Genomic DNA, 25,041 nt, shown 5'->3' on the forward strand with positions numbered 1-25,041 from the left:
GACCGAGAATCCTGGCATGTGTCAGGTTTTGAGAGCTTCCAGAAGGGTCGACAAGGTTCTCACGGCCTTGAACGAATCTAAACTGACAAACAATTCGTCTGACGTGTTTCGACTCGACGGTGAGCCGCATGCGGTCAAAGGATTTCGGTGCGACGTTGAATTCTGAAAGGTTCTAACGTACAATCGAAGACACATCATTTCGGTAGCTTCTAGAAGTTTTTCAAGGATTCTGTGTGCCTGGTAGGAGGAATACGGCTATAAAAGACTGAATTTCAGGTCAGAAAGACAGTCTTGCATCTTCAGCTCTCATGAGGAGAACTCCAAATAAAGTAGAACTAAAACAGCGAATCGATCTGTTCTTGAAAAATATTCATGACTTGAAAACCTTTATTAAACAGAAGTCAGAACTCAACAAAGTGACAAAAAAGTTAGCAAATCTAAATTTATCAAGAAACACGTAACTGCTAAACATTTAAACAATGGATTTCACAAGACTGAACAAAGTTGCAAGCATGAACGGATTCCTACCGACGAAGAAATTGACGGGGCTGGAAATTTTCGAAATCTACAAAGTCACCAACATTCGACGAGTCCAAACGAGGTTTGGACAGCGTATTGTCACAGATCTGAAAGACGAATTCAGCGTATTCTTACCGGCACGGATTGTGCGACTGCTGAACAAGGACGAGACCCAATACCAGTAATTGGTGCAGACGATGGAGGAGGAGCGGTTGCTCTTGCAGTATCTGGGCGGCCAGTACGGTCAAATTGAATTCAAAGATGCGTCGACTCTCGCCTAATTTGTACACGGTACCTAGACAACGTGTGCAGCGTCTCCGACTCTCGAATAAGTTTCATCAAATAAAACCGAATCGTTATCTCCATTCCAATTGTATGTATATGTGTAGAAGAATCAATCATGATAATGAATAACATTTAAGAAAATTATGTGAACGATGATGATATAAATTTCTATCAGAAAAAAAAGGTTTTTATTTAATAAAAAAACGTATACACATTTTTTTTGTTCTCCATAATAACAACGTTCTTAGTCCAATAATGATCTGAAACAGAGAAAAAACAAGCAGTGTAATTTGAGAAAATTGAAGAAACCTAGAATCATGTAAGTTTTGTGATTGTTATGATAAAAAAATAAAGAAAGCAGATAAATTTTGTCAACGTCATGAAACTATTGTATCACCTGATACTTTGAAAACTAAAGAATAAATTAACCAACAAATGAATATTTCTTTCCTACAGCAAAAAAAATTATTAAAATGAAAAAAAAGAAAAATAGTTGTTTTTTTGTTAAGATGTGATATCAGCTTACACTTTTCGAAACCACCAAGTGCCATCAGATTCACGCTCTAAGAACGTCAACACTCCTGCTTGATGCAGGCAAATGTCACTCTCATTGCTTTCGAATGCACTGATTGCCATTTCAATCCCGTTCATTAATACGTTTATTGGTAATCGATATGTCCATTCTTGTGGTACTTTTATTGTAGCTGTAATCTGAACGTATTCCATGTCTGAGGAGACAAAAAAAGTAAACGCACATCTGAAATCTTGTTTGCCGATAGCAAAAACGATGAAAAAAATTGTGATATTCTGATACAACTCACCGGTTTAGATGGTGATGAAATTTCTGAAAAACGAAGCGCACGTGCAAGGGGTGTCACTGTTGAAACTTCTGAAAACAAAGCGCAAACGCGTTAAATTATTTCTATTCACTCAAGTAAAATCGAAAATTGTTGTACACTCAAGGTAAAAAACTGTATAAGTGCACTGATTTCATTCACCCACCTTCACAGTTTGCAAGCTCAACTGTTGATGAATTCATCAGACGGACGGAGCACTCCACTCTTTGTACAGCTTCTTCATATGTTTTAGGTTCACGATTAAACTAATACCAAATCATAAAGTGGTTGACACTTGCCGGTTACGTTTGCAGGATATATCTTTCTCACTCTGTCCTACTGCACTAGTGCGTAGACCTCGAAATCGTGAAATTGACACCGTGGGGTAGAGTAAAACATCCCCGTAACGCTCCGGGAGAACGATAGCTACTAAGCCTATCACAGTTCCATGTATAACTCTAGCGATTAGTTCACTCTCACAGCTCTCTCTCTCGTACATGAGGCCTGCGAAACTTCTTCGCCAAGTTCCAAAAACTGCCTTACTATCCTCGACGCGCTGCAGGTTCGTTCGAGTAATATCTTGTAACTTTTTTCGCTGAAGAATATTGCATACGGTTGTTCCCGAATTTTCGGCAATGTGTGAGTCAAGTCGGTGTTTACCCATAAAAGGGACCGTGTCAGCGTAGAACGGTCATTCTAGAGCAAGCTTCGCAACTCTATCTTTGCCAAGTGCGTGATCGGAAGAAGAAGAAACATGGATTCCGAAAAGTGTTTGAAATTAATACAAATCATGGAAACGGCGTTCAAGATTTTATCTGAAAAATCGTCACCGGCAGAGATTGCAAAATGGATTCGATTCGGAACCCCAAATACCAGGCTTTTGAATAAAATATCACGCAACAACGCCTCAACGATCGGGGAGAAGACAAGAATTTTGACTACAATTGGAATTATGAAATCGTTGAAAGTCAAATTTCAACAATTTCAGAAAGTGGGTGACGGATTACGAAGCCGACGAAGAAGCGATCGAGTACGGTGGGAAGATTTGGAGACAGCTTGCGAGAGCCGAATTCGAACGGGAGTCATTATCAATCTGTGGCATAAAGATTTGAACAGGTTTTTGGAAGATGCGAAACACCTCGTCGTTGCAAGACTGAAGAAAATGCTACGAAAAGTGGGAAGTTTAAAAGCAAACTGTGTCTTGTGTTGTAAATTCAATATGACGGAAAACGCCGAACTTGTTGAAGAAATGAAATATTCTAACACCAGAAACCAGATCATCCTCCAGTCAGCTGACATACACGGGTGGTTCGAAGAGAACGTAAAGCAAAAAGTGTTGACCAAGGTGAAAGATTTTCGAGAGAGAGACTCTGGTTGGTCGCTGACTGAAATAATCAATTTGACTGTGAATATCAACAAGTACGTGCCACTACGAGGCGGTGTGTTCACATACACACCACTACCAAAGGATGTTCAAGACATGAAGGCTGTCGTCAACATCCGCAACAGCGACTCATATTGCTTTCTATGGTCGGTCACCGCAGCCCTCTTTCTAACCAATAACAATCCTAGCGAAATCACTTCATATCCACATTTCAGCTCAGTGCTACAATACGACAGTTTGCATTTTCCAATGTCTTTAGACCAGATTCCAAAATTTGAGAAACTTAACAAACTTTCAATTAACGTTTATGGTATAAAGAGTACGGAAAAACGAAAACGCAGTGAAATCGTACCCATTTATCTAAGCCGAAACAAGTCTAATAAACCTACAATCCATCTTTTAGTAATAGAGTCTGAAAACGACGATGACAATGATGGTATGGAAAATATTGAAAAGAATGTAACACATCATTTTGTATGGATTCAAAATTTGTCGAGATTGACAAGTTCCCAAATTTCCAGACGCTCACATCAGACGTGGTTGTGCGATAGGTGTCTGTCTCATTTTAATTTCGAAAGATGTTTGTTGAAGCACCGAGTGGATTGCATGAATTCGAACGAAACCAAAGTTATTTTACCAGCAGAAGAGGACAAGATTATCAAATTTAAAAATTTTAAACACAAAGTAACCGTTCCGTTCTGCGTTTACGCAGGGCTAGAATGTAAACTGCAGCCCACACATGAAAGTTTTGGGAAAAATAGAACAATTTATCAGAAGCATCTTCCGTATAGTATAGCTTACTATCTGCATTGAGCGTTTGACGATTCGCTTTCAAAATTCAAAATTAATCGTGGAGAAACTTGCATCCAATGGTTTGTGAACAAGTTAAAGGAATTGGCACATTCGTTAGAGGGAAACTAGAAGACTGTTGTACCGATGGAACCACTAAATTTCAATCAGATCAACGAATTTGATTTATCGGCGGTCTGTCATGTTTGTGAAAAACCGTTTATACCCACAGACGTGAAACATCGGTATCACTGTCATTTCACGGGAAAGTACAGTGGTGCTGCTCACCGCAGCTGTAATCTAAATTACCAAAATTCACACACTAACCCAGTGATATTCCGCAATCTGTCGGGTAACGATTCGCATTTTCTGATCAAAGCCCTGGCAACGTCATTCGAAGGTACTGTTGAACTATTACCTGTTAATAAAGAAAAAAACATTTCCTTCACTAAATTCGTTACGGGAACGGATGTAACGTTCCGTTTCATAGATTCGTACCGTTTCATGCCTGGCAGCCTCGATAAATTATCATCGTATCTGGACGATTGTCAAAAAACAATAACACGTAAATTCTGCAGTAGCTTGAACAAATTTCGGTTATTGACTAGGAAAAGTGTCTTCCCGTACGGATACACAGACAGTTGGGAAAAGCTCTAGGAGAAACATTTACCAGTCAAAGAACAGTTTTATTCAAAATTGAATGACCGGAATATATCAGACGACGATTACGCACACGCGTGCGACCTATGGCAACCTTTTAACGTTCAAACCTTAGGAGAGTATTCGGACTTGTATTTACAGACGGACGTGTTTTTTCTGGCTGACGTTTTTCAAAATTTTCGACAGAATTGTTGGACGATGTACAAACTGGACCCATTACATTACTACACAGCGCCCGGTCTGTCATTTGATGCCATGTTAAAATGTTCAGGCATCGAACTCGAGCTTCTCACCGACAAAGACATGGTTATGTTCATCGAAAAAGGTATTCGAGGTGGTGCGTCACAGTGTTCGAACAGATACGCATAGGCCAACAATAGATATATGGGAGAGGAATTCGATCCTGAGGTCGAAGAATCTTATCTCATGTACTTTGACGTTAATAATTTGTACGGTGCTGCTATGAGCTTTGCTCTGCCATACAGTTCCTTCAAATGGGTATTAGACTTCGGACAATGCGACGTTCTTACCATCTCGGACGATGCGGAGTTCGGTTACATGCTGAAGGTGGATTTGGAATATCCTGAGAAATTGCATAAAATTCATAAAGATTTACCACTGTGTCCGGAGCACTATATACCTACGATTTTGAACAATAAACAGCCAAAATTGACGCCCACGCTACTTTGCAAGAAAAACTACGTTGTTCACTATAGCGTTTTGAAACAATGCTCACAATTAGGCTTAGAATTACTCAAAATTCACAGAGTTCTCAAATTCAGGCAAACCCCGTGGCTCAAAAAATACATAGATTTGAATACCGATTTGCGGAAATGGAAAACGTGCGACAGTACAGAGATGTTCGATTCATCACCGAATGGGCTGGACTGTACAGTGCTAGAGCTACCATAGCCAAGCCTAATTTCACAGCTGCACCGTTTTCGACAAAGAGATGATTATCGTCGAAATGAGTAAGACGAAAGTCAAGTTGAATAAACCATTGTATGCAGGTTTCTCCATCCTGGACCTGTCTAAAACATATATCTATGATTTTCATTATAATTATATCAAGCAGAAATTTGGCAACCGAGCAAAATTAATGTATACGGATACCGACAGTTTGATTGACAACTTTACCGTCCCCGACATATACGAACATATAAAGGAGGACTTGCATGAATTCGATACGTCTGATTATTCGCTTGACAACGCTTATGAAATGCCTCAAGCGAACAAAACAGTTCTCGGCTTGATGGAAGACGAGAATAACGGGAAAATAATGTTGGAATTTGTAGGATTATGAGCTAAATTGTACGCATTCCGAGTCTTGGGAGATGAGAAAGACAATAAACGTGCCAAAGGTGTCAAAGGATTAGCGTTGAGAAAAATAACTTTCAACGATTATTTGAAATGTGTTTTAAACCGTGAAAATTTGTCTACAAATCAGCATTTGATATTGAGTCGAAAGCACGAGGTATACACTGTAGAACAGCAGAAAGTGGCACTGAGCTGGAATGACGACAAGCGGATCGTGTTACAAAACACAACCGACACGCTTCCGTGGGGTTACAAGCCTGCACCTTAGCTTTGTAATTACCGTATCGTAATCTATGTAGGACCTAATTTATAACTGTAACATGATGTACAAAATGTTATTATGTAGGATGGTGAATAAGAACGCTCCGGAATATAAAAAATTGCACAACGATTCATATGTCTGTCGATTGTCTAAAAAATGAAGATGCATATTTGTTATGTGTCGGGTATAAAATAAAGAGACACATACGTTTTTTACAAAAAAATTCATTTATTCAAATGTTACATGTCCGATTCGTTTATCCAACTGTTGTGTGTATTGTCAAAACCTAACCATTTAACATATATTTTTCTTCCACGCTTCTTGAGCATCTTCACCACCAGATAGATATCCGGATGTTTAACCTTGAGGAGCTCTTGTTCGTAGAAACCACCAGCGATGGGTTGATCTCGGTAGTCTTTGAGCTTGTACGTCACAGGATGAGTATTTTCCACTCGACTTATCGTGAATATTTCAGTCGTCCAATTGGAAATGTAACCTTTCTCGAAGAAATTTTTGAATTTGCTGATTCGAATTTTGTCGCCGGATTTTAATTTTGCCCATATGGTAGGTATCGCTCGAAGCCCTCCGTACGCCTGACGTAATAACAACCTTTCGTTTGAAACGGTGACATCCGACGGTTTCATTCTTACGGTTGGGTGTTTAGTGTTGTTGTAAGTCGAAACCAAATCAGATAAAATATCGAGCCACTTGTAGCTTCCTTGCATGCTGAACAGTTTCCACATTTTACCTTTCAGCGTCCGATTGAGACCTTCACGGATCGAAGCCTTCAAATTACTGTACGTGGAGTAAAGTTTGATTCCGTAACGTGTCATAAGTGATTCAAATTTCGAGTTGTAAAATTCCGTTCCTCTGACGACGTGTGAATTTTTCGGTACACGTCCTTGGACAAGCACAGATTCCATTGCCTTCGTAACATCATCTCCAGACTTGCTCTTTATCGGTATAGCCCACGCATACTGTGAAAAATTATCAATGACGGTCAGCATGTACGTGTAGCCTTTGTTTTGTCCAGCGTATGACGCCATATGAACAAGATCCGCCTGCCAGGTCTCGTCGATGCCGCGCACGTCTAGACGTCGACGCGGGTAATTCCGGCGTGCAGGCTTATGGAGTTTCGTCGCCAGTGCTTGCTTTTCCTCGTTCATCTTCCAACGCTCTTAGTCTGGTGTCCAATTTGATAATGATTTCTGCGTTTCGAATCGACAAGTCTCTGCCTGTTTTGAAGTCTGTGTAGAAGGTATCCAAGGCTTTCTCCGTGGTGAGCTCCAAAGATTTGATCATTCGATCAAGGTTGTCGATTTGTTTTTGCAGCAGGATGAATTTCCGTCTCAAGATTTTCAAAGTTACAGCATTGTTCGGCTCTGCGGGATCTGCGACATTGCACAGTCTCTTGTTCCGTATACCGTAATGCCCGTCCGGTGTTATTAGAAACCCGACACCCGGAGGACCGCGAGTGCTCGCAGCTGTGTTTTTATTCAGCTCACGTCCAAACACGTCGACGCTCATTTCGTAAATGATTGCAGAGTCGACGAGAATTGGCTAATAAATGATTTCGGCTTCCCGTAATTCTTCCAGAATCGACATGATTTCATTGTTGTGACTTGTATTCCCGGCCGCCTGAGATGCCATAAGCAAACGAAGACGTTTCACCAGCTCGTTAGCGTCGTCCCAGACAATATAATCTGTTTTAACACCTTGTCGAGTGACCCAAGCCTGAGGTAGCAGAACACCTTTGCACGTACGCTTCGACATCTGTGACGATGGTGATACGCCATTGCCTGACGTAGAAATATTGAGCAGCTCAGCAATTAAATGCTTGAATTTGGCGCTCTGAGCGTTTCGGATAGGCTCGGTGGCGCTATAGTACTTTCTGTGAGCATTTGTTGCGAGAAGGATATTTCTGTAATTCTCCTTGTCGTTGCGGGTAACGTGAGCGCTGTTGGGCATTTTTTTTAACAGCAGCTCCAGCAGTCCCTGAGTTTTAGGATAGAGCGTGCCGCCTATGCGAACGTAATCGGGCTCGAAGCTTAACGGTGAGTCACCAACCATCAGCCCGGCAGTAGGAAGACTCCGTACCCCGTACACGGTATCCAACTCATGCTGTCTTTGTTTATCGTTGAGCATCCCAAGATATTCATTTTCTTATCTCACCAACAATTCCGTGACAGTTTGATCCTCTTCCTCTGCAGTTGCAAAAGAATCTTCTGCTTCCATTTCGTTCTTCGGTTCATCCTTCGTTTCAGTTTTGAGTTCTTCCTTCACCTCTTCCTTGAAAAGTTTCGTGCTCCGAGAAACATTGACTAATTCCTGCAGCGGGGTAACCACAGATTGGAAAACATCCTTCATTGTTTCCTGCAGCGACTCTTCTTCCGTCTCGAGGATTATTCGCTTACGACGAATCGCATTACTCGCTTGAGCGATACAATGCAAGAGTTCTTTTTCCTTACGAATTTCCTGTATGTTGACACAACTAGTTCTGGAAAGCTACTGTTTTGTCGTCTTCGAAGATCGTGTACTTTATTCTTTTGTCATGTTTATAAAATTGTCAAGTCCCCTCCTATACCGACCATTACCGAGCTCTCTTTCCTTGTCGATCACTACGAACCAATATTTGTCACCGTTCCAGCATGCCGCACACAAGTATTTAAACTCTACGTACGACATATCGGTGTTTACATGATCGTTGTACACATTTCTCAGATTCTTCTCGTCTTGTTTGAATAAGACCAGCAAGTTGGTGTTATCACGCACGAGATGCTTAGGGATTCGAGCGTACGTCTGACAAAGATAGAAACAGTCTACATCGTGATATCTACCCATATAAAAGTACGCGCGGATGTTATCTTGCTTCTCGCACGCTACGTCATCGAATATGATGATCGGGTTAGGTTGCGTCTCGTTCTGTGCAATGACGTGCTCATGCTCGTTGAAGGGGTAATACTCAACACCGTCGACATTTTCAAGCACTTGACTTAGAAACTTGTATTTCGGTTGATTGAGAGATTTTGAGTAAGCGTACAGGTTTTCAAACCTCAAACCGTTCGGATGCGTTATGAGCGCAAAGAATACGTTGGTTTTGCCACAGTTAGATGGTCCGCAGAATACCGCACGTACACTACTCGGCAACAATTCGCCATGACGTTTTTTCCGTTTGATACTCTGCTGCGTAAATTTGTCAAAATTCATCACGGGCAGCTTGGTCGATTGTGTCTCGAACCTCAGCTGGAACGTGACTGGCTGGATTTTCTATGAATGCATCGTTTATAACAACTTTCTCCCAGTCGCAGAGCGGACATGATTGTGCACACACGTGATCGTAAGCGATCGTCAAAACAGTGATCAAGTGGGAAAGGTTTGGTAAATAGCCATATCAACAAACTTCCGATCGAGTTGCATGTTCACGGTTACCAATAGTGCGGTCCTAGTACGAAGTTGACGAAAAGACTCGCGAGAGGCGATCCCGGTATCGATCCTCTCGATGCAGCGTGTAAGGAACACGATATAGCGTATTCGAAAAATCGTGAGATCCTTGAAGCTAGAAGCGTTGCGGATAAAATATTCGCCGAGAAAGCCTGGAAACGGGTTCTCGCAAAGGACGCAAATTTGGGTATGAAGGCAGCCGCTTAGCCTGTAGCTAACACGATGAAGGTGAAAACAAAGTTAGGCTTGGGACGTCGAAAACCAAAGAACGTCTCCTTGAACAAAATCATACGAGCGGCAAAACAGTCTATTATTCGGAGCTACGACGCGAAAACGAGCATCAAGTCTGCACTCGAAGGTGCTCGAGAAGCTGTGAAAAAAGAAGGTGGTAAACATAATGTGCCATCACCGCGCGTTCTACCGGTACCCTCAAAAGTTGGCGGATCTGTACCTTTTCTCATACCTATTTTTGCCGGTCTCAGCGCTACGGGTGCGTTAGCGGGAGGTGCTGCGGGTACAGCAAAGGCTGTAAACGATGGGAGCGCGGCTAAACGAGAATTGGAGGAGAGCAAACGGCATAACAAAACGATGGAAGCTATCGCCTTAGGTAAAGGTCTCCATCTCAAACCTTATCAAATGGGTTTCGGTCTTCATCTTTCAAAAAACTAAATGTCAAGATACCACGCCAAGCGTCGACCAACTGGGATTTGCTGAAGTATGCAAAAATCATGAAAATTCCATACTTCCGAGGTGTCGTTATGCGCAACGAAATGCCCAAAACCGGACCGCGTAAAAACGAGACAGCTGTAGTCAATCTCGACGATAAAGATGGTCCTGGGACACACTGGGTTGCATATAAGAAACGCGGCAGCGATGTAGTTTACTTCGACAGTTTCGGTCATCCTCAACCTCCATTAGACCTCGTGGAATATCTCGGTGTTGGTAGCGTTAAGTACAACGACGACAGATATCAGGATTACAGTACATTCGATTGCGGATACTTGTGTCTGAAATTTCTTAGCGATGAGCTATATAAACATGACACGTAATTTAATAACGTCAGTCGAGCACTTGCAGTCATGGATGATTCGTTTACATTAACGAGATCGGGAACGTTTTCAATTCTCGAAGGGCAATATTTTCCTCTGATCGAACTTAAGCTGAAGAAAAAAATTATGTTCTCGGTTTCGTTGAACTGTTAACCTTCAATTCCATTCCCAACGTTGTTGTCGGTCATAATACAATATACGTAGCCGATAAGGTAGTCACTATATCCACTGGCAGCTACAAGATTGAGGATATTGAAAAGTATGTTCAAGACGCGTTAAAAAATACCAACATTGAAATCAGCATAAAGCCTAACAATAATACGTTATGCAGCGAAATCAAATGGTAACCATATCGTAAATTTGGAACCTGACGATTCTATTGGTCAGCTTCTCGGACTTACACCGCGCGTATTGGTAGCTAACCAAACTTACCATTCGGATATGCCTGTAACTATTCTCAAGGTCAACCCGTTGCGAGTCGAATGCAGCATTACAACGGGCGCCTACGTCAATGGACATAAAGTGCATACTATTCACGAATTTTTCCCTATCGTTCCACCGGGATATAAGATCGTGGAAGTGCCGTCGCACGTCATTTACCTTCCGATCACCGTCAAGACCATAGATCACGTACAGCTTCGGTTAGTCGATCAAGACGGAGATCTGGTTAATTTTCGCGGAGAAGTTATAACTGTGAGACTGCACATCAAATCGCAATAGAAGATGGGTATTGTATATAACAGATTGTCCAAAAAGAGTTATATTAATAATCAGTCAGCATGTCCCGATCAAGTCAGTCATCGATCGATTCCCGAACCGCTAACACGTCGAAACGTGGAGTTTCTGATAGCTCTAGGTCTAAGGCTGACACCTTTTGGAAAAGGAATTTCCGACGAATAAAACTGTGATTCTGCCGTTTCGTTGTATGCTACGTACCATGGAGGAGGAAATCTTGAGCATTCAAACACCTGTCATCTTTGACGAATCAATCGCCCACCAAGAAATAAACGCACACAAGCCGTACGCATCGTCAACTTTCAACAACAGCAATGAGATTCGAATCACCGTTCAGCATCAGGATTTATGCATATTACCGAGCAAGAGTTTGCTGCATATCTCTGAAAAATTTCTCAAATCGGACGGCACTGCAGCAGCAATCACAACTTTAGTCAATAACGCTATCTGCCATTTGTTCGAAGATGTACGGTACGAACTTAATGCCGTAGAGATTGATAAATGTAAAAACGTTGGTCTGACCAGCCTGCTGAAAGGTTTCGCTTCGCTCAACCCTGGTCAAAGTTGGCTTATGGAAAATGCTGGATGGCTCGATGTTCAGGAAACGAAAAAATTAACCGATGCCGATGGCAACTTTGACGTAGTTATTTCCTTGAGCATGATATTGGGCTCCGCTAAAGACCATCGCAAGATCGTCGTTAACGCGAAACACGAGCTGATTCTCACAAGATCAAAAAGTGATATCAATGTCATCGTTCAAAATCAAGCCGAAGACTTTGGAATCGTGATCGATCAGGTGGAATGGTTAGTACCCTGTGTGAAGCTCTCGGATCAACGAAAAATAGCACTGTTGAATTTCATTGAAAAAGATACACCAGTCTCCATGAGCTTACGCAGTTTGGAGTTGTACGAACATCCTTTGCCACTGGCAACCACAAAACACGTTTGGACTGTGAAAACGTCCACCCATTTGGAAAAACCGCGATTTGTCATGCTCGGTTCACAAACGAATCGAAAAAGCAAAGCCGGCAAAAATGCCAGTCATCTTGATCACTGTAACATTACTGACGTCAAGCTCTTCTTGAATTCCGAGTATTATCCGTACGGTAACCTGAACTTGGACATGAGTCACAATCGCTTTGCATTACTATGCGAGATGTACGCAAACTTTCAAGCCACCTGTTATGGCAAAGAACCCGAGCCTCTGTTGACGACGAGCGAATTTCTACAGTACAAACCTTTGATTTTCATCAACTGTTCGAAACAAAACGAGGCTCTGAAATCTGGACCGGTAGATATCCTCATCGAATTCGAGGCTAAAAATAACATTCCCGTTGGTACATCTGCCTACTGCTTGATTTTACATGATCGTATAATTGAATATAACCCGCTGAGTGGTGGGGTGAGGAAATTGGTATAAAAACCTTGAACATTGTGACAATCGATTCAGTATTTTTCACAGTGGGGTTCATAGTCGACGTACAAGGATTTAGAAGACCGGGTCCCTGTTTTACACCAAAAGAGTTGGCAGTTGTGTCACTCGACGAACATACCAACCCGTCAATTTTTCTCCTCGAACCTCCGTACGATTGGAATTATTTACTTGCTCCATTCAGAAGCGAAAATTTATGGCTGTCACGAAATTATAATGGACTATCCTGGGAAGGTGGTGATTTACCTTTTGAGAGGCTTGACTTCACCATCGAATGTACGAGTATGTCGCTGCGTAATGCTCCAACAGTTTACGTAAAAGGTTTGGAGAAGAAAAGTTGGTTGCAGAAAATTCTGGGTGAAAAAGTTGAAGTCGTTGATGTGATGGATTTGGGTTTGCCGTCTTTGGAGAAATTGAATAAAATGTATACGAATTCAAATTGTACGCATCACGCTATATTACGTCAAAACTGTGCAGCTCAAAACGTATTGTTACTGCGAAATTTTTTACTCAAACACAAAAGACAATCGGTATCTACTCGAACAGTTATTCATTCTCATTGCGTAAAGCATGGGTACGATACCGTTGAGTAAGAAACATGTAATTACACTCATATATCAGCATTATGAATTTCATGTAAAACTGTAATCTTGAGTTGTTTTTTTCAATAAAATATTTTGCATCGTCAATATCAACCGTTAATTCAGAACCTCTGTCCTGCTAGTTGAGAGTTCATTTCAGAACCTTCTAGAATTTAACGTCGCACCGCAAACCGTTGTCCGTAGGCCACTCACCGTCAAGTCGAAACTCGTTGGACGATTCCGAGTATTGTTTTCGTCGGACGATTCCGAGAATTGTTTGTCTCAAATTCGTTCAAGGCCAGAGTGGGTCTTTCAGAATTTAACGTCGCACCGAAATCCTTTGACCGCATGCCGCTCACCGTCGAGTCGAAACACGTCGGACGAATTGTTTGTCACTCTAGATCCGTTCAAGGCCGTGAGAATCTTCTCGAACCTTCTGGAAACTCTCAAAACCTGACACATGCCAGGATTCTCGGTCGAGCGTTCGAGGATCCACGGGGTCCGCTCGAACGCCTGAGGATTCACGGACCGCGCTCGGTAATGCGGTTATCGATCCCGCTCGATGAGCATGATTTTCTTCACCGACAAAGAGCACAATTTATCCCACAAGGGGTAACACCACGGCAATTTCAGGCATTTTTTACCGATGATCATGGTCATTTGGAGGATTTTTTACCGACAATCATGGTCATTTGAAGGATTTTTTACTGATGATCATAGTCATTTGGGAGATTTTCTTACCGACAAGCGGTCAGCAGAGCACATTTTATCATACGAGAGTGCGGGTAACCTTCAAGGGTTTGCGTCTGGGATGCACGTATAGGCGGATTGGTCGGCTTGGTCGGTAAAGAAGGTGTTTCTATCTAGAACCGGTCTTGTTATACTACCCAGCACATTTCTCGTTATCGAAGATAAGTCTTGATCTCAATATTACTTTCGAGCATAGATATCGATCGTCTCTTCAGATTTGTCACCTTGTCAGCATCTTGAAATTTACAGTGATTTCACTTCCTATTGCATATAGTAAAATCATAAAATGATGATTCATTTGTTAATCTATCATAACAAATCGGCGAAGAGAACTTAATTCACCATCATGATGATGCAAAAAAAAGTTTTTACCTGCGAACAGGATTTTGAAGAAATTGCCACCCTCATCTGAAAAAATGTTATGTTCACTTGATTTACAGAAATTCGCTTACAGGTGCCCTCTCTCCATAGTTCGACTGCTGCAATTTAACACTTTTGAACCTGTTTCAGGGGGTAATTAAATGAAAATTCAATTCAATTCCTAGTAAGGGCCAGTGTAGTGTGCATGTATCTGCTAATTCAGTTAAAAGTGTAAATTTAAAGTATCTTGATACAGATGCGAGATATTGGACACTTTTAACTTACGCCAAAAGGAACCTCCCGTAACAATTGAATTTCTAACAATTAAATTAAATCAGAATAAGAAATGCTATCGGTCGAGGCGTGACCAATCACCACGGGGAAATCCTACTCTTGTCTTCTAGATTTTAGCCCTTTTCTTCATCAGAATACACTCATCAAGTTTTGCGTGCCAAAACTAGCGCTTCTCTTTTGAACCCCATCTTTCATCCGCTGTTTATTATTCTACATTTTAGACTGGCTCAAAACCCGTTACAATCATTTGCGCAAGAGTTTATAATTGAGTGAAGAAAAATAAACTGTTTTCGGTGTGGCAGGCTGGCTTCAAAGAAGACCGGAGCACATGTGATAATATCTTTACTCTATACGTATTAATATGGAATCAATTAAAAAATATGGCCGCTAAATTATATGTGCTTTTTGTTGATCTGAGGCGGGCCTTCGATTCCGTATCACATGACAAACTTTGGTCAAAATTACAGAGATTTGGTTTCTCTTTCAAAATTATGAATATTTCAATAGAACTATACAAAAAGGCCAAAATTCTCGTGAAGAGTAGCCGGTGTATCTTTAAACCATGCAAAAACGCGCAAAATGTATTGCAGGGTGATACTTTAAGCCTGTTATTCCTTGCCCTTTTTTGCGACATAACAAAATTTATTACGCTAAGGGATATTAGAGGAGCCTTCTTGAACCACGTAAGAGAAATCATGCTCTGAGCATTTGCTGATGATATGGAATTTATTTCCCAAACGACAATAAATATTGGAAAAATCCTAGGCCTGGAAGAATATTTCAAAATCAATAATTTGTAAACAAATTTTCGCAAAACAGAAATATCATGGTGCCGTCTTATTTAACAAAAAAAAAAAATAGCCATTACTTTCAACTGTACCTATTAATGCGTAAAATTTACGCAGTCGAGAATTTTTGAAAAAGCCGGATAAGAGTTTAAGACCGACGGGAAAAGAGCTATAGTTTCCAAAATAAACGGAATAGATACAGTTAAATGGGAAGTATGAGTAAAATTATTTGGCTCACTAGTTTCCTTCATAGCATTGTACGTAGCTCTTATGTGGAATATAAGATACCTGGAGAAACTCGAATCAATTCAGACTGCTTATCACGAAAGCCTACTCCGCTTACCGAATAATTCTCCAGGCCATGCTGTTCGTATTAAAATACGAATACTAAATATAAAATCTGAAGTATTCAGCTAAACTTTGAATTTTAACAAGCGGATGCCCAACTCATCAACAGACATTAAAAAATGAGTTTCCACCGGAAAAAATTACTAGCTAGAAACAATTGCTGTGATGCTAAGAATAACTGAGCAAAGCAGGTGAGAGGCACATTCTTTGCACATATCGGAACTCAAGAAATATGGGATAATTTAGATTTGATTAAACTTACGATAAAAAGGGGAAACAGACCTATGAAAGTACAGCGAACTTGCAGAAAGAGCTGCTCAGGCCGCCAGTGAACAGTCTTCCTCCCTAGCATTATATCCATATATACTGTTGAACGATACTAATTTGTCGGCATACTTAATCTTATGATTCCCGTATGATCTAAAAGGATAATAGCCTAAGTACGGCTCCTTGACATTTACGCCATCCACGTAATAGGAAAGAATGAACAGCGTATTTTTACCGGTGATGTTTTCTGCTATTAGCGTACTGAGCCTGACGACATCCTGCATAAATTAACACATTGCGTAGAATACAATGAGCTAAGAAAAAAATTAGATGTACTAAATGAGTTCAAAAAAGACAACTATTCCATTGAGGCGTTAAATAGTTCAAATCCGAAGACATTAAGAAACTAGCTTTATACATGTATGCTATATTACTTGAAACTTACAAGGAATGAAACTGAATTCTGAATTTTAGCAGACGAAATACATGGCGTATTCCACATCAAATCGAACAGTCTATTTCCCTGACCCATTTTAATCTGATTGCCCTTTTACACAGTCAAAGTGCATATTGAAAGAATAAAATTTAATTTTTTCCAGATTTATTTGCCACATGATTTCTTGACAACACGTCATCCAATAAATTAATTTCGACAATGTTTTAATTTGTCGCGCCTACGTAGCTTGAAATCTGGACGATATATGAAAAAAGTTGCTTCACAAAAATTTTGGCTTTTTTTGTAAACTTCTTGAGAGTATTCTTTTTGGATTTACCATATCCCATTTCAATGTAGTTTCAATACAAAATGAACGAAAATTATTCGTAACTGAAAAGTGCCTTAATAGAGTGGGCTACCATTTATACATATACAGCGTGCCTTCATCAATGCGAATGGTTGTGTAAAAATTTCGTAGTGAGCAGTGGCACTGGTTCAGAAAATATATCAACAAATATTCACACAGTGGCGAAAATTCGGTTCAAAATTCGCGGTGCATCAAACTATTTGCTTACCCTACGCATGGCACTACTGCCCACTCGAGCGCCATCTTTCATCAATTGTTTCACGTGCTACTTACAACCTCAGTTGATGTTTTCAGTACGATCCAGTCTTTAATCAGAAAATGCATCATATTTCACGTGTTATTTCGTGATCAGGTGGAATTCCTCTAGTCATCAGACTGAGCGGATTGGGTTGGTTTTGTTAATTTCTACGAATTTACGGTCTGTGCAGACAGATGTCATGACATGATGATGATGGTGATGATGATGATGGATATGAATGATATCTACAGGCAAACGTAACAATTCTCTGATCCTCACTATTCCGAATTGCATTCTTAGGTGACGAAAATGGTACCTCCAGGCACGAAGCACTTCGATCGGTGCTGCAATCCTTTCGGAAAGAAAGGTCATAAAATCACGTGAGGCTTACGACATCCCTTGGATCACATTCTGGCGAAAATCTCGTTGCTTAGTTGTAGCGAGTACTTGTGCAACAGTTACAGACAACAGTGTTTGACGTACAAACCAATCGAAGGCAAATGCGAAAATAATGATGAAGGTACACATTTGAAATTGAAATAATTCATTCATTCGAGTTCGAAATTTCATAACATCGGGGTTTTGATATTCGAATACTGTCAGAAACTATCTTTCAGAATATGATACTTTGGCCACTCCGCAATATCTGAATATCTGAATTATCTGCAATAACTAAACTGCCCCTGATCTTGATAATGAGCTTCTAACGATGAATCAAGCATTTCGTTGTTCGCAACAATCACCAATTCCAAAAAAAAAGTTAAATTGACTAAATGGACAGAAAATTAGGTCGATACGGTGTCTGCCAGTATGAAAAGAGTCTTAGAAGTGGGTGAGAATTCTCTTGCAGATCCATAAGTTACCTAATACGCTACCAGCTTCCGGAAGATGATTTCTGCGATGAAAATAAAATTCAACGATCCAACACTGTCACGATATAAAAAAAAAAAATAGAAATTCTGACACTACTGCATCCAGTTAGTTAGGCCAATGTGACCATTTCCCGCAAACTCAGAACCTCCCTATCGTCCGAATTGCGAGGATGCTTGTAAAAGAACAACACATCATGTCTTCATTGAATGCAAAGCTTAGTAAGATCTTTGATAAGCCCTTATTGTCAAATTTTGACAATGTGCATAGTGACTTCTAATTCACTGTTAACATTATTGCAGGAAAAAGGCTGCATCCTGCAACAGCAGATGCTGTGAAGGTCTTTTACCAATCTGACGAAGTCAATGTAAATATGCCGGGCATGAAAGACTGTTTCCATGCGAGACAACCAAGGAGAAAGATACCAAAAAGACTTATTCTATGAAATCTAAAGGAATTGTATCAACTTCATTGAACAGAATCCACAGCTGGGAGTGGAATTTTCCATATTTGCGTCCTTCCGTCATCTATTAGCCCATTACGAGGATTGTTTGGCAACTTTGATATGTCTGGAACCTGACTCAGACTTTTACTGTGAAGAATGTAATACGTGCTCAAGATCTCAGCGCTTGAACGGTATTCTGCTCAACTCACTGGACAAACGTGACATGAAAACCATTTTATACAAGCAATGGGTAGTAAAGTCTAGAACAACGCTTGAAACGAAAATCAAGAATCCCATCGAATTTGCTGACGAATTTTGTCTTCAGACAACATCCTTACTATTACATTCTTTTGTAGCAGAGCGACAGTCGAAACATTTAAGGGGGGATTTGCTTTTTTTCGCAAAATTTACTGCTTTTTTCGAATTTTCTAGTGAAGAAACTATGCAATGAATCAATTTAAAATTTGACATGTAGTTTTATTGTTATTTCATGTATGCACTGTAATACTAAATTCTGTTACCCTCGGATGAGGACTTACCGTTGACACTTTGGCGCGATTCTACACTTATTCAGAATATTAAACTATAACAAAATCAATTATGTTGGGCGCCAGATGCGTTAGCGTCGATTTTCAAACAACAATACGAATCAATAAAAATAACACGAAACCGTATGAAAAATAAATAGAGAACCCGTTGTATGGCTGGCTAGGCTCAGGTACTCACACGAACTGGTAGAGTGGTGGTATTCGAGGCAGCTAACAATAATTACAGAAATAAAGAAAATAATGAAATAAAAAATAAACTCAAGTGAGGAAAAATGAATAGGTCAATCGATCATATATTGTCGGCAAGGTTACATGGTTGAGAAAGGCAAATGAAATGGTATCGACAGCGGTAGTTAATAAATTGAGCAATCGTTGTTCACAAAGATCTCGGTAAAATAGAATTAAACGGTAGCTTTGAAACGAAAGACGGTAGTTAATAGAGAAAAATGAACGTAGGTCGAGAGAAGCGATATAATGCAAGAATTTACTTAAACTACACGTCACTGGGCGACGGAATCTTACCCAAGTTGCAAATGACGCTACGAAAATTATTATTCTGTCAATTAGAAACGAGAGAACTCTACTGCAATCGGTAGAAAACAAGGTAACGATAGCTCGGTAGATAATACGACGAATTTACCATAGATTATAACCAGTACGAGAGATTGACATTCATTAACAATTTACAAAACGGTAGCGTAAACGATCAACTAGATAACTTTCGGTAGAATTATTCATAAACGATAGAATCAATAATTTATAATGATTACGGATCTGAGGAATTAAACAATGAATTCCTAAACATAACTTTTGAGAGAATTCGAAATACAAAATTATGAGAGAGTGAGAAATTCGGAAAGTTCACAAAATAAAGAAATACACTAAATACACCGCAGTGCAAAAGAATCAAGAATAATACGCAGAACTCAACTTAACAAGATACAGAGAAAAGAATAACAGGCATAAATAATAAAAAATTGCCAATAGCAATAGGAAGAAGGTGCGGTTAGAGGCTGATTCTACGCTCGCTTATACTCCAAGGAACTCGATATACGATACAATTGGCACAAAAATAAATAAAATTATAATAAGCAATAACAGAAATAAAATATAAGGCACACTACTATTACAAAAAAGTATGAAATGAAACGTAAAGCCAATAGGGCTCAAAATACGATAGAAAATACAGAAGCAGACTGATATAAATTCACAAATAATCAGGAAAAGTTATAAATACAAAAGAAATAATTATTCGGCAGTTACGAGGTCGCTCGGACACGAAAATAATTAATTACTGAAATCATGCAGTCAGACGGCGGCTTACTACAACTCTAATGCGTGGACCATGGTTTACACGAAGTCGATAAGTACCATAAGAAAGAATAGAAATTATGAGCAACTTCGTAACGATACAATACTGAGGCAGAAGCCTTACCTTACTAGATGGTCTCAGGCACACAACACTGAGGATAATTTAAATAAAACTTATTATATTAAACAACGGAAAACAGGAAGGATGGAAAGGACTTGAATTTATAGGAAGAATCTAACGGTAGAGCAAAACGATAGTAAGATAGAAACGGTAGCGGTAGAGGAAGAAGGATCGAGAGCTTATATCGGAAGGATTCAGAAATTCGTAGCTGTCACTCAGCAGGTCAAGCGTAGAATAGAAGGAGGTCGGAGTTCGGCTCGCCGATCTCGCGGTTGTCGTGAGGTGATTCTTCTTTCCTTTGATTGGTTGGGTGACCCCCACCGCAAATAGGCCATCCCCCTGCGGCGAATATTGGTTACGGCGTGGTCATGCGTTTTCGAAGATTACTGCTATATGTGGCGTAATGTGCTGCTCGTGATTTCGTCATTGACACCAACTCGTACGATTTAATAGCTGTTTCAACTTACTGTCCAGGTTGGCTATCATCGGGGACTTCTTTGACAGAGGCATACACCGGGTGCCTCTCGGTCAGAATTACCGAGTGGAGAGTGATGCCTCACTGTTCACTTCCACCGGCTTTTGTACAGGCAGTAGCTGGCTGCCTATACTCAAGGTCGTGCAGTCAGACGGTTGGCTAAACCGTGGATCACGACCCACACAATTAGTCCTTGCCGACAGGAAGGCTGCGTCGATCCTCGGAACGATGGCTTTATCAATCTGGACGTAGTGGTTTGGGGTCGGTCCGGCACCAGGCCGGTAAGTCAGAAGATGGCAACCTACGGTCTGCCCTTCACGCCAGCCTTACGGCATCCGATAGAGCGGGCGGCTCGTTTCTCCTTGAGGAGCAGTGCCCTCGGCCATCGGGAGGATTTTTATCCCCCTGTTCACCGGCAGTCGAGGCGATACGGAAGGATCGGGTGGATGCTACCCTAGTAGCAAGAAAAGTGCACCAAGGTAGCCAGTATAGTCTGATTAGACCGTCGGTAGGCGAAGTCGTCGAGAGCTGGAAACGGTAGATATCGGTCTCTCGGTGGTCGGGATCGTTGTCGTCCAATTACTTTATTAGCGTGCGCCGAAGCGCGAAATACAGAATTTACAAAGAAAGAATTAGTTAAAAGTAGTCATTGCCTATTTTGTATCGAGTTCGGTTGGAGTACCCTGCTGAGGACGCGTAAACTAGAAATAATAACGGTTGTGTGCTCTTGTGACGAGCGACTCTGAAACGCCACGTTACAGCACAAAGAAATGTTCAATTGTATCCTCTCGAGAATGCGCCTCGTATCCCCTCCTCGTTCACGACGCCGCGCGAAACACTGCAGTCAATGGTGTGCATGATTACTTTCTTCTCAATGATCTGAAACAAAAACATCAAATACCATTTTACTCTATACACATGTAGCTATCGTTTGATGAATCGGAAAAGCAATAGGTTGAAAAGTTTTTTTTTGTAACAAAAAATCGGTCATTTTTTTAGCAAAATCGATATTTTGAGTTCAAAAGATCGCCGTATCCTTAATTTTTTTTTTCTATTTATCAAACGATAGTTACATGTGTATGCTGTAAAATGGTATTTGATTTTTTTGTTCCACATCATTCAGCAGAGAGTAATCATGCACACCAGTGACTGCGGCGTTTCGCGCGGCGTCGTGAACGAGGAGGGGGCAGGAGGCGCATTCTCAAGAGGATACAATTGAACATTTTTTTGTGCATACATGAAATAACACTAAAACTACATGTCAAATTTTAAATTGATTCATTGCATAGTTTCTTTACTAGAAAATTCGAAAAAAGCGGTAAATATTGCGAAAAAAAAGCATATCTCCTCTCAAGATTTCGCAACGAAAACCTATAAAAGGGTGAGATTCTTGTCCTATGCGACTTTGCAGAACATTATTTTTTTGTTGTTCAAAACGCAACATTCGGGTTTCACTGGAACAAGGACCAGGCTGCCATCTATCCAGTGGTAATTCACTACAAAGAAGGAAACAAAATTCGCCATCCATACCTAGCTATAATTTTGAACTGTCTCCATCACGACAGCATTGCCGTTCACGTTTTCACACGAATATCATTGATTTCGCTAAATCCGAAATATTTACACCCACGCGCGTAATATATCGACGGAGTTCCTTAGCAGTTCAAGAATTACAAGAATCTTATCAATTTGTACTATCTAGTATAGTCTTTACTGGGTTATATGGCAATTCCGGTGTGTACCTGTTCGTCATTCCATTGGCATAATAATATTCGACTCTGCACTACCTGGGTATAAGCTGTGAGCAATAGTAATATCAGTTCTTGTCGCCTCTATGTACCGACTGCTTGCTGACTTGAGTTGCGCGTGCTGGGAACCGCGCAGAGAGCGCCACTTAACGATGAATTTATCGCGCCCAGTGTCGATCACGGAAAGCCCCATAAGGCTAGCAAGCTTTATGTATGTTCAGTAAACGTATGCGGTAAGGATAGAACAGAATTTTTTAAGCATGCACTAACTGGCCTATCAATGTGCTAGAAATGCCAAAAAATAGATATGCCCGAATCGGTCTAGGAAAGCAAATTTCCTTAATCCTTTATGATATTGTAGAAGTCCGGATGAGGATAGATCGCTATTGAGATAAGATTGTAGAGACAAAGGTCACCACGCTTGTTATTGTATGTGTATGTGTAGCCCACGAGGCGTCGGTCTATGGTACGAGTTGACATTGAAATAAAGATACGAAAGCTATCACATCGTGTGTCTATTTATTCTACTCCCTTCCTTTTCCTAAACCTAAATATACACATATAAAGATACTACAGATACTAACCCCGTTCAGTACAACTGGGTATTACAGATGAAAGAAACATTTCTCAAGCTTATAGACGAAACGAAAGTGTGAAAAAGAATCAACCTTGCTATACTCCTAGAACAAAACAAGCACCTCCTAAATTCATACTCGAATCATTTACACAGGCTACATCTGGAATGACTCAGAAACTTCTTGTCTTTACTTATATACCCTGATGTAAGACTGGACAAGTCTAGAAAGCAGAATCGGAATATCAAACTTCCACTCAAAAGGTGCCAACTAAACGCGAAAATCAGGCTTTTGAAATCGCACAGCACCAGAATAATCTCCGATTCACACATCTATCGATTCACAGAAGACCTATATTGCGAATGTTGTAGCATTCTTTTGCATAGGTTAATCGACTATGAACATTCTAAAAGAAAAACAGATCAATTCAAACTGCCTCTTCTCAGCAAAACATGTATCATATGTACGATACACGTTTAAATATTGGAATCATTTTGAATCTGTATTGTGCCGTAATTCCATTGTATTTATAAATTGTACCATTTTCCTAAATGAAACAATGTAGATTATTATAACCACCAGTACTTTTACAATATCTAAGTGATATAAACCATTACTCATCTGCCAGCTGTCATTTCGTGTGTTTTGGCTGCGGCAGAATTTTCATTTTTACTGAAAAAACTTTTCCATCATAACCACATCAACTATTAGCATATAGTTTGAAGTTACTCTTTGTAAACCAATGTCGTTCATAATTTCGCAGAGGCATTACTTATACGAGGAAAAATTAGACAAACATTTTGATTTCGTGTAAGCAGTATGGGCAGTATACCACCAACGTGTCTCTGTGATGAGCTGACGAGCCATGGGGGGAAATTCTGATTTACGAGAAAATTCGGAATGCGGCCAATCAGCTTCGAATTCTATCTTCAACAGTACTGTTCAGTCAGCAACAGTACTGTGGCCCAAATATAAGTATGAATTCCTTCCGTAAATTGGTAACGTCTTCAGCTATTATTTCTTTGTAACCATTCAATTCACTATAAAGGTAGAACGATTTATCGAAAGATCCAATTGTACTCCTTTCTAGACCACTTTTTCAGCCGCTGGCAATTTCAAAAAGCACAGTTACATTTTGTTGGAATGTATCCGTGACAATCATCGCGCCAACTCGCCACTTGCATGTATTTTAGTTTTTCCGATGGTGGGGGAAGGATGTGCAAATCTTTCACGTTCATCACTTGTCTTACGCCGTCGAAGATTTTTTCTTTTGATGCATATTTAAAAATGATGCAGATGCATATTTAAAAATCTGTTACACAATATTCTGCACCTCACTGTGAGGTTTCATTTCAACATTTCACGGTATTCCATGGCAATTGCGTGTTAGCCAAGCATTGGTAGTTTCGAACGGTAGGTCTATACAAACGTAGAGTGGTTAGAAGTGGATACGTGTCTGACCCGATGTGTTTATGTTGATAGCTCCAAGTTCCTGGGGTATAAGTTTGTTGTCACGGCCGGTGAAACTTTAATCATCCATGATTATTTCCATATTGCATGGCTGAAATAATGTTCATTTTTCCTGTGTGGATATTGACGAAAGCTTGACTATATGGCTTCCTATGTGCCCACTTTCATTTCATTAGTGAGAAATATTCATCAAAAAGTGGATTGTAATAAATTTCCAACCCATCAGCGACACTGACTCATAGCTAAAATTTTCCAAGAAAAACATGTAATTCTGGGGTCAATTTTATACCTTTGACAACTTGGCAGATCTGTTGCACGAAAATTCAAATTTATCAATTTC

At 40.3% G+C, this 25,041-nt stretch overlaps 1 protein-coding gene across 1 annotated transcript in view; it reads right to left on the reverse strand.

The window, feature by feature from the left end:
* LOC124185963 (dynein axonemal heavy chain 2) overlaps window positions 1-25,041 on the reverse strand; it is a 670,443-nt gene that overhangs the window by 105,804 nt on the left and 539,598 nt on the right. The gene's annotated exons all lie outside the window — the stretch shown is intronic.

Source organism: Neodiprion fabricii, chromosome 7, assembly GCF_021155785.1.
Source record: "Neodiprion fabricii isolate iyNeoFabr1 chromosome 7, iyNeoFabr1.1, whole genome shotgun sequence".
Lineage (NCBI taxonomy): Eukaryota > Metazoa > Arthropoda > Insecta > Hymenoptera > Diprionidae > Neodiprion > Neodiprion fabricii.